Source organism: Carlito syrichta, unplaced genomic scaffold (genome assembly GCF_000164805.1).
Source record: "Carlito syrichta isolate Samal-C Ts95f unplaced genomic scaffold, Tarsius_syrichta-2.0.1 Scaffold310876, whole genome shotgun sequence".
NCBI classification, from domain to species: Eukaryota; Metazoa; Chordata; class Mammalia; order Primates; family Tarsiidae; genus Carlito; species Carlito syrichta.
Window position 1 is genome coordinate 41,373 of NW_007254972.1, and position 9,940 is coordinate 51,312.

The window sequence follows — 9,940 nt, forward strand, 5'->3', positions numbered from 1 at the left end:
AAAAAAAAAAAAAAAAAAAAAAAAGAAAGTACTCACCAAGACAGATATGAAAGAAGAAAGGAAGAAAGGTAGATTTATTAAGAGAAGATATTGGAAAACAGTGGCGATTCCTAAAAGATCTAAAGATTGACCTTCCATATGACCCTGCAATCCCCCTACTGGGAATATACACAGAACTCAAACCACTCTATAAAAAGGATACCCGCACACCACACACGTATGTTTATCACAGCATTGTTCACAGTAAGCAAGAACACGGAACCAACCATGCTGCCCATCAAAAGAGGACTGGATAAAAAAATACGATACATATACATGATGGAATATTAGGCAGTCATAAAAAAGAACAAAATCATGAACTTCAAAGCAACCTGGATGAACTTGGAGTCTATAATACTAAGTGATCTTTCACAAAAACAAAGAACTGAGCATATCACATGTTATCACTCATAAGCAGACCTTGAACAATTACCATAATACTGTAAGAAAAGGAGCACCAATAGTGGAAAGCTGCCAGGAAAAGGGCAGGGAAGTAGGAATTGGCCTGGGGAAAAGGGACATACCTTACCAATAAAATTACCTGCACAGGAAACACTTATATATCTGACTCCAAATTGTATACTATATTTTTCAAGGAAAAAACTAAGATAAATGATAAAAACAAAGAAGAAAATGTATTATAAAGGGAATAAAAAAAAACACAACAAGAATTTGTACAACAGAGAAACTGTGGCCTGAGGTCCCTCCTAGTGGAGTTTGACCCACACTTCTGTTAGGGTGAGTTTTAGGATTCCCATCATGCATTTGGGTTCCTGCCATGCAAATAAGGCAGTTAGAATTGAATTATGTTTGACCTTGATTGTAAGCAGCTTATGGGCCAGCCAGAGGTTTGTAAAGAAGTTGGTCAATTGTGGATTTGATTTTGTTTTTTGTTTTTTGAATCGGACTCTCTCTCGCCCAGGCTAGAATGCAGTGGCACACTCGCGGCCACAGCCTTGACATGCTGGGCTCAAGTGATCCTTCTACCTCGACCTCCTGAGTAGCTGCGACTCCAGGTGGGCACTACCACACTGGCTAATTTTTTGATTCATTCTAGAGATGAACCTGGGCAACTTGGTGATAACTCATCTCTACAATAAATAAAAAAATTAGTGGCATAGTGGCATGACCCTGTGGTTCCAGCTACTTGGAAGGCTGAGGCAGAAGGATCACCTGAGCCCCGCAGGTGGAGGCTGCAGTGGCTGTGAGCATGCCATTGCACTGCAGCCTGGGCAACAGAATGAGCCTCAGACTCAAAAAAGAAAAGAAAAAGAAAAAGAAAAAAAAAAATAGATAAAACTAAAGAGAAATTTGGGAAAGAAAGAAAATGGAAATATTTTATAAAAGGTTATAAAATGGGGCCAGGCATGGTGGCTCAAGCCTGTAATCTCAGCACTTTGGGAGGCCAAGGCAAGAGAATTACTTGAACCCAGGAGTTCAAGACCAGCCTAGGCGACATAGTGAGCCCTCATCTCTACAAAGATAATAATAAAATAATTAGCCAGGCATGGTGGTGCACACCTGCAGTCCCAGCTACTTGGGAGGCTGAGGTGGAAGGATCACCTAAACCCAGAAGATTGAGGCTGCAGTGAGCCATGATCATGCCATGAGCCATGAGCTCCAGCCTGGGCGACAGAGTGAGACCGCCTCCACTCAAAAACAAACAAATAAAATGTTCATAAAAATCTTTGTGGTCAAAGCTGATTAGGATTTGATAGATTTGTTTATAAGGTCTTTTATTAAAATTAGCTTTAGCATTAGTACTACACTTAATAAGATTCTCATGTAGCATTAGAGATAATAAATATTTTCATTTACCTTTTGAGTCAAAAAAAGAGGGGGAAGAGAAAGAGACAGATTCAGTCTGCCTGATGGTATCTTAGGCCTTTCGATGGGGAAACTGAGTCTTCACTTTGTCAAAGAGTAAGGTTTCTGGTTTTTACTATCTTTGAATTATCACTTTGGCTAAACGAATCACTATTATTTTACAGTGACCTGTGGTTCTGTTTTGAAGAAGTATTTTATTTGTTGTTTTTTTTTTGAGTTGGAGTCTCACTCTGTCACCCAGACTGGAGTGCAGTGGCCGCTCCCGGCCACCACAGCCTCGACCTGCTGGGCATCAGCGATCCTTCCACCTCAGCCTTCCACGTAGCTGGAACTACAGGCATGCGCTACCACGCCCGGCTAATTTTTTGATTTATTGTAGAGATGAGGTCTCACCAAGTGGCCCAGGTGGGTCTGAAACCCATGGGCTCAGGCAATCCACTCACCTCAGTCTCCCAAAGTGTGGGATTACAGGCTGAGCCACTGAGCCCGGCTAGAAGTATTTTAAAATTTTAATATTTGACAAACTTTCCAAAATCAAATCTCAAATTTGAAATTCAGTTTCCTTGACCGCAGATTAATTTTTTTGGATATTAGTGTCTCTAAAAGTCCAAGACATATTAGACCTATTTGGTGAGTTAAAATAATATGGGAAGCATTGTCAAAAAAGAAAATGTATTTAAGTTTCTTTGAGTTACATTATAGAGATATATTACTAATATGTGTTCCAAAATTATATGAGTTCTAAAATTCTGATATGTCTTGGTATATATTATCAGTAATAATTAAGATTGTTATGTTAGCTGGGCTCGGTGGCTCAGCCTGTAATCCCGTGCCTTTGGGAGGCTGAGGTGAGTGGATTGCCTGAGCCGGTGGGTTCGAGACCCGCCTGGGCAACTTGGTGAGACCTCATCTCTACAATAAATCAAAATGAGCTGGGCATGGTAGCGCGCGCCTGTAGTTCCAGCTACTTGGAAGGCTGAGGGAAGGATCGCCGGAGCCCAGCAGGTCGAGGCTGCGGTGGCCGGGAGCGGCCACTGCCCTCCAGTCTGGGTGACAGAGTGAGACTCCAACTCAAAAATAAATAAATAAAGGGATCTTTTCATGACCTTTTTGTTTGAAACATTGCTGATTCTTTTTATGTTTTGTTTTCCAGAAATAAAGAAACATTGTTTTTCTTTTAAGCTATTTATACCCTCCAACAAATTGGGTTAAGTGTGCTTTTGTGAGCAAAATTTGAAGCATTTATCTATCTCATCATCTGATTTCTTCAGAATTTAAAAACTATTTGTGAGAGTCCAATAAGAATATGTTTTCAGAATTATAACCTGAACATTTACCATAATACTGTAAGAAAGGGATTGGGGGTGGGCATGGTGGCTCACGCCTATAATCTCAGCACTTTGGGAGGCAGAGGCAAGAGGATTGCCTGAGCTCCGGAGTTCGAGACCAGCCCGGGCAACATAGTGAGACTTTGTCTCTACAATAAATAAATTAAAAAAAAAAAAAAGAAAAGAAAGGGATTGGGAGTAGCAGGATACTGCCAGAGTGGACACAACATCAATAAGGGTACCCGATCTCAAACCAGGCAAAGTGGGGACCAAAGGGAGGCCCAAACTTTTACCTGTACGATGACCACTTGTATACCTAGTCCTGTATTGTACCTCACATCTTTAACATGAAAAAAAAAAGAACATATTTTCTTTTGTAACAGGACACATTGGGGACACTGATTATTTTACAAAGGCTTTGAGTAAAATAACATTTTCAGTGTTCCAATGAAGGAAACTTAAAAACAGCCTTTGCGGCCCATCACCACTCTTGTTGTCCTTTATACAAATAATCAGGCCAAATATAATAATCCCAGAATTTATTTTGCACAGAAATTGGTTTTCCTATGATTTTTCTTTTGAAGAAATTGGGGCCTGGAGAGAAAAAAATTATGTTTCTTTTGTGTGTATGTGTGTGTGTTGGAGTCTCACTCTGGCGCCCAGGCTGGAGTGCAGTGACATGCTCACAGCCACCACAGCCTCGACCTGCTGGGCTCAGGTTATTCTTCTACTTCAGCCTTCCAAGTAGCTGGAATCACAGGCATGTGCCACCATGCCCGGCTGATTTTTTGATTTGTAGAAACGAGGTCGACTCACCATGTTGCCCAGGCTGGTCTCAAACTCGTGGGCTCAGACAATCCTCTCGCTTCTTCCTCTCGAAGTGCTGGGATTACAGACATGAGCCACTGCGCCCGGTCATGTTTCTTTTTCTTATGTTTGCTTTTTGTTTTTGACTTTCTTTTTTGAGTCAGGGTCTCCCTCTATCATAGAGCTGAGAGGACAGTAATAAAGTATACCATAGACTTAGGTTAAGAGCATGCTATAACCCAATAAATATGTAATCGGCTTGTGGACAATAGCACAGCCATTTTTAGTTTTTAGTTTTCTGTCTTAAAACATAACCTGTAACTGTTTAAAGTTCCAGTTATGGGAAAAACTGCAAAGCTCCAGTTATTCTTCCCTTATCTCACTTTCCCCTTAGCAACAACCAATCAGGTGCCAGGGGGTAATCACCTAAGTTTCCAGATGTCTCTGCAACTTCCCTAGCTAGTGGACCAAGGTCAGCCCGAGTCAGGATAGCCAATCCTCCACGATTAAGCTGACCACCAGAGGAACTACCCAATTAAATGGTAACAAAACTGGAAAGCCCCCCAAACTCCTCCTCCCTTTGTGTAAAAGCATAAAAGGCATCTGCTTAAGGAAATCAAAGCCTCTGAATGTACTCTGCTGTGTCGGTTGTCGACAGAGGTCCAGGTTACAGCTTGTAAATAAAGACCCTCTTGAACTTTCATTGGAATTGGCTCTTGGTGGTCTCTCGGATTGAACATTCGGCCACTACAGAGCCTCACTCTGTCACACCTATGCTGGAGTGCAGTGGCATGATCACAGCTCACCACAGCCTTGACCTCCTGGGCTCAGGTGATTCGTCTGCTTCAGCCTCCCGAATGACTGGGACTACAGGCATGTACCACCATACCACCATAGTTTCCTGATTTTTTTTGTGGAGACACGCGTTTCTTTTTTTTTTTTTTTTTTTTTTTTGAGTTGGAGTCTCACTCCGTCGCCCAGACTGGAGTGCAGTAGCCACTCCCGGCCACCATAGCCTTGACCTGCTGGGGCTCCGGCAATCCTTCTGCCTCAGCCTTCCAAGCAGCTGGAACTACAGGCATGTGCTACCACACCCGGCTAATTTTTGATTTTATGTAGAGATGAGGTCTCGCCAAGTTGCCCAGGTGGGTCTCGAACCCGTGGACTCAGGCAATCCACTCACCTCAGCCTCCCAAAGTGCTGGGATTACAGGCTGAGCCACCGAGCCTGGCTTGAGACACGGTTTCATTTTGTTGCCCAGGGTTGGTCTCAAACTCCTGTCTTCTATCAGTCCTCCTGTCTCAGCCTTCCAAAGTGCTGGAATTATAGGTATAAGCCACCATGCCCAGTCAAAAATCATGTTTCAGAAGAAAACCATAACATACCTATTACTAGATTCCAGTCCTAACCATTGTTTTTTAGTTTGTTTTGTTTTGTTTGAGTCAGGATCTCATTCTGTCTCCCAGGCTGGAGTACTGCAGCTCAATCATAGATCTCTTTGGCCTTGAACTCCTGGGCTCAAGTGATCTTTCTGCCTTAGCCTCCCAAGTAGCTACAGATGTGTGTGCCACCATGCCCCATAATTTTTTTATGTTTTTTTAGAGATGAGGTCTCACTATGTTGCCCAGGATGGCTTGAACTCCTGGGCTCAAGCAATCCTCCTGCCTCGGCCTCCCAAAGTGCTGGGATTACAGGCATTAGCCACTGTGCCCAGTCTGTTTTTGAGTTTTTCTTAATTGCCTAAATGCCGGAGTCCAGCTCCAGCAGGTTCAGGGTTTCCCGAAGGAAGGGTGGCGTCGGTGAGTGAAGAGATGGACACAGACCCGGTGTTTATGCAGGACTGCTCATTTATTGTTAGCAAAGCTTCAGCATATATAGTTTTTTTGGTATATAACTTCTAAGTGACACACATTAAAAAATCTTTCATGACATCATTCAAATTTTCCAAAACAGGTTTCTCAAAACATTGATGACAATCATGTGTAACAACCCACCAAATGTTTTTATCATACTTTTACGATTAGATGGACAATCGTGTGAAACCTTTCACGTACTCTTCTCATCCTTAACAATGAAATACAATCATTTTCCTTAAAGCTATGAAGCAAAAAACTTATGTGATTATTCTTTTTAAAGCTAAATATACTCATAACATAAACAAACTCATTATACTATACTTGGATATCTATGATCTTTTTTTTTTTTGAGTTGGAGTCTTGCTCTGTCACCCAGACTGGAGTGCAGTGGCTGCTCCCGGTCACCACAGCCTCGACCTGCTGGACTCCGGCGATCCTTCCGCCTTAGCCGTCCAAGTAGTTGGAACTACAGGTGCGTGCTACCACGCCTGGCTCATTTTGATTTATTGTAGAGATGAGGTCTCGCCAAGTTGCCCAGGCGGGTCTCGAACCCACGGGCTCAGGCAATCCACTCACCTCAGCCTCCCAAAGGTGCGGGATTACAGGTTGAGCCACCGAGCCCAGCTACCTATGACCTTTCAAAATTAAACATAACCTGTATATTAAAACTAATATCTAATCTTTTCCTAGAAACCGTGTAACAACAAAAATCAACCTATTATATATTTAACTATGGCCAGGTACACTTTGTCAAATATTTTCTGCTGCAAGGTACTAAACTTTTATTTGTTTAATCATAAAGAAACCAACTCCGGAACACTGACATTTCTTGGGGTCCTGCCAGTGCAAACTGCACAACAATCTGCAATTAATGGGCTGCCATCTGCAGCCCCATACCTCTCTGACTTGTCTCCAATCTGAAGGAACAAATGGTGCCAATTTGCCTCTAAGAAACACATGATATTTATAACTTTCATCTACAATTCCTTAGCAGGGAAAGTGGGTTCCTGTTTGTGCATTGGTAGGCCGACCTCCAGGGCCCCTATAATGTCAGCCCCAGTTTCTTAGCATAATGTTGAGGGCTCCCCTTAAGGGGGTAAGAATTTTATCCAGTACTTTAATGGGAATTTCTTGTCTCGTCACTACAGGATAGGCTACAATTTTTCCCTCTCTGTGCTATAACCACAGGGTGAGTAGATAAAATTCCCCTCAATTCTTTTTTTTTTTTTTTTTTGAGTTGGAGTCTCATTCTGTCGCCCAGACTGGAGTGCAGTGGCCGCTCCTGGCCACCGCAGCCTCGACCTGCTGGGCTCCGACGATCCTTCCGCCTCAGCCTTCCGAGTAGCTGGAACTACAGTTGTGCACAACCACGCCCGGCTGATTTTTTGATTTATTGTAGAGATGAGGTCTAGCCAAGTTGCCCAGGTGGGTCTCGAACCCGCGGGCTCAGGCAATCCACTCACCTCAGCCACCCAAAGCACGGGATTACAGGGTGAGCCACCGAGCCCGGCTCCCCTCAATTCTTCAGAGCCTTTTTTCTGTGATTGCTGAGTTAACTTTAATTTCTCAGCCTCTAGGGTTTCCACCGGCAGGATGACTAAGCAAAGCAGGAGAAGCAGAACCACTGCTTTCCTGGACGTGCCATGCCCTCTGGGGTCATCAGTCTCCTCAAGCATGTCAGAAGGCAGACCTTTACGGTCGGTCCCCAACACCTAAAATTCAGACTAAATGCTGAATTATTTCTTGGGTACAACAAAGAAGAACCAGGTTGCAATTTTTCTTTATGGCATATTCCTACTACTCAAACTATTAATGTTCTCTCTCAAATCTCCCTAATTTAGAATCCTACAGGGCTTGATGTATTTTCCATAGCCATGTTCTCCTACTAAAACTATACAAACATCCTTTCTCGAGGCCCAGGGATTACTGCAAAACAGGTAGATGGTGGGTATGTGAGATTGTAAAGACTGGTTTTAAGGGAATAAAATTAGTTCAGAACCTCCAAATCAAAGACAAGCATGTATTGAGGGACTCTGCCTCCTAGGCCACAATGTGGCCCCCTTTCCATCCATCCCAATCATGGAAAATTCCTGCTTCCCACAGACTTAATAGATAATTACCAAGAGGATGTCAAGATATGTGCTGAAAGAGCCTCCTGAGTATAGTTTTTCCCAGTTACAGGATTTATGCAAATAGAGATATGATTAGAATTTTTCAGCTACCTTAGGACAAATTACAAAAGAGATCGCAAAATCATTTTAAATGCATAACAAAATTCTCTAAATTCCTTAATTCAAATGATTTTAACAAAATGTTAGGTTTTATACAGCTAATTGCTACTAGTCTATAACTAAAGACAAGATACAGTAGCTCAATGCATAAAACTTATAGATAAGTCAATTTTGTAACCTCTCTTTTCTGTTTTTGGTTATTGGCTCCTACAATGCTTAAAAGGTTTTAGGAGTTGATAAGTGCCTGTACACCTCCATACCTGCCTGGCCTAAAAGATTGATTATAAATCTTTTGGCTCTGAGTCTCTTGGCCATAGGGGTCCCATCGAGAGACAGGATGAACCCAGGCAGAGTAGCCATACCACACCAGCAATGATAAGGGACAAAGCAAAAGTTTCACCATTGATGCCACCTCTGGCAAATCTCGACCAAATGGGGGAAATGAGAAACAAAAATAAAACCCTAAGTCCCCCAACGGACTGAACATACCTCTTCTTGGCCCAGGGGATCCTAGAAAAACCTTAAAAACTGAGTTCCTGGCTATGACAGAGCAGCTGGTTGGACATGATTCATTATATCTCCGCCCTCACTACCACCATTAGATTTTCCTTCCTGTTAAACAGAAACTATCTATTTGAAAAGGCTTGCTGGGACAGGGCATGGTGTCTCATGCCTATAATCCCAGCACTTTGGGAGGCCAAGGTGAGAGGACTGCCTGAGCTCACAGGTTTGAGCCCAGCCTAGACAACTTGGCAAGACCTTATCTCTACAATAAATGAAAAAATTAACCGGGCATGGTGGCGCATACCTGAAGTTCCAACTACTTGGAAGGCTGAGGCGGAAGGATCCCCTGAGCCCAGCAGGTCAAGGCTGCAGTGTAGCGTGCCACTGCATTTCAGGCTGGGCTACGCAGTGAGGTTCTGACTAAAAAAAAGAAAAGAAAAGAAAAGGGAAAAAAAAGCTTGCTGGGTTCCTCTTCCTTGAAATGGATGTTCCTGCTTTCTGCCTGAGGCTACACTTCCCAGCTTGTGGGAAACCCAGCAGACAGGCTGCAACCCTTTATATGAAATAAAGCAGGCCAGGCTCGGTGGCTCAGTCTGTAATCACAGCACTTTGGGAGCCCATGGGTTCCCGACCAGCCCAGGTATCCTGGTGAAACCTCGTCTCTGCAATAAATAAAAAATTAGCTGGTTGTGGTAGCGCATACCTGTAGTTCCGGCTACCTGGAAGGCTGAGGCGGAAGGATTGCCTGAGCCCAGCAGGTCGAGGTTGGAGTGGCTGTGAGTGTGCACTCCAGCATGGGTGATGGAGTGAGACTCCAACTCAAAAAAAAAAAAAGAAAAGAAAAGAAAAGAAAGAAAGAAAGGCCTCAGGCAACCCCTTTGGGTCCCCTCCCACTGTGGAAGCTTTTCTGTTCTCTCAATAAATCCTGCTTTCTTGGGACTTGGAAAAAATAATAATAAAGCTCTCTATTCCAAATTTATGAACCTTGTGACTTTTCAGTTGACAAAGGGTCGTTCTTTTTTTTTTTTTTTTTTTTTTTTTTAGTTAAAGTCTCTAACTCTGTCACAAAGGCAGGGGCATACTCACGGCCACCTCAGCCTTGACCTGCTGGGTTCAGGTGATCCTTCTGCCTCAGCCTTCCAAGTAGCTGGAACTACAGGCATATGCCACCATGCCTGGCTTTTTAAATATATGGTAGAGAAGAGGCCTTGCCAAGTCGCTCAGGCTGGTCTTGAATCTGTGGGCTCAGGTAATCCTCTAACTTGGGCTTCCTAAAGTGCTGGGATTATAGGTTTGAGCCACCGTGCCCAGTCTAAAGGATCATTTTTTTTTTTTTTTTTTTTTGGTT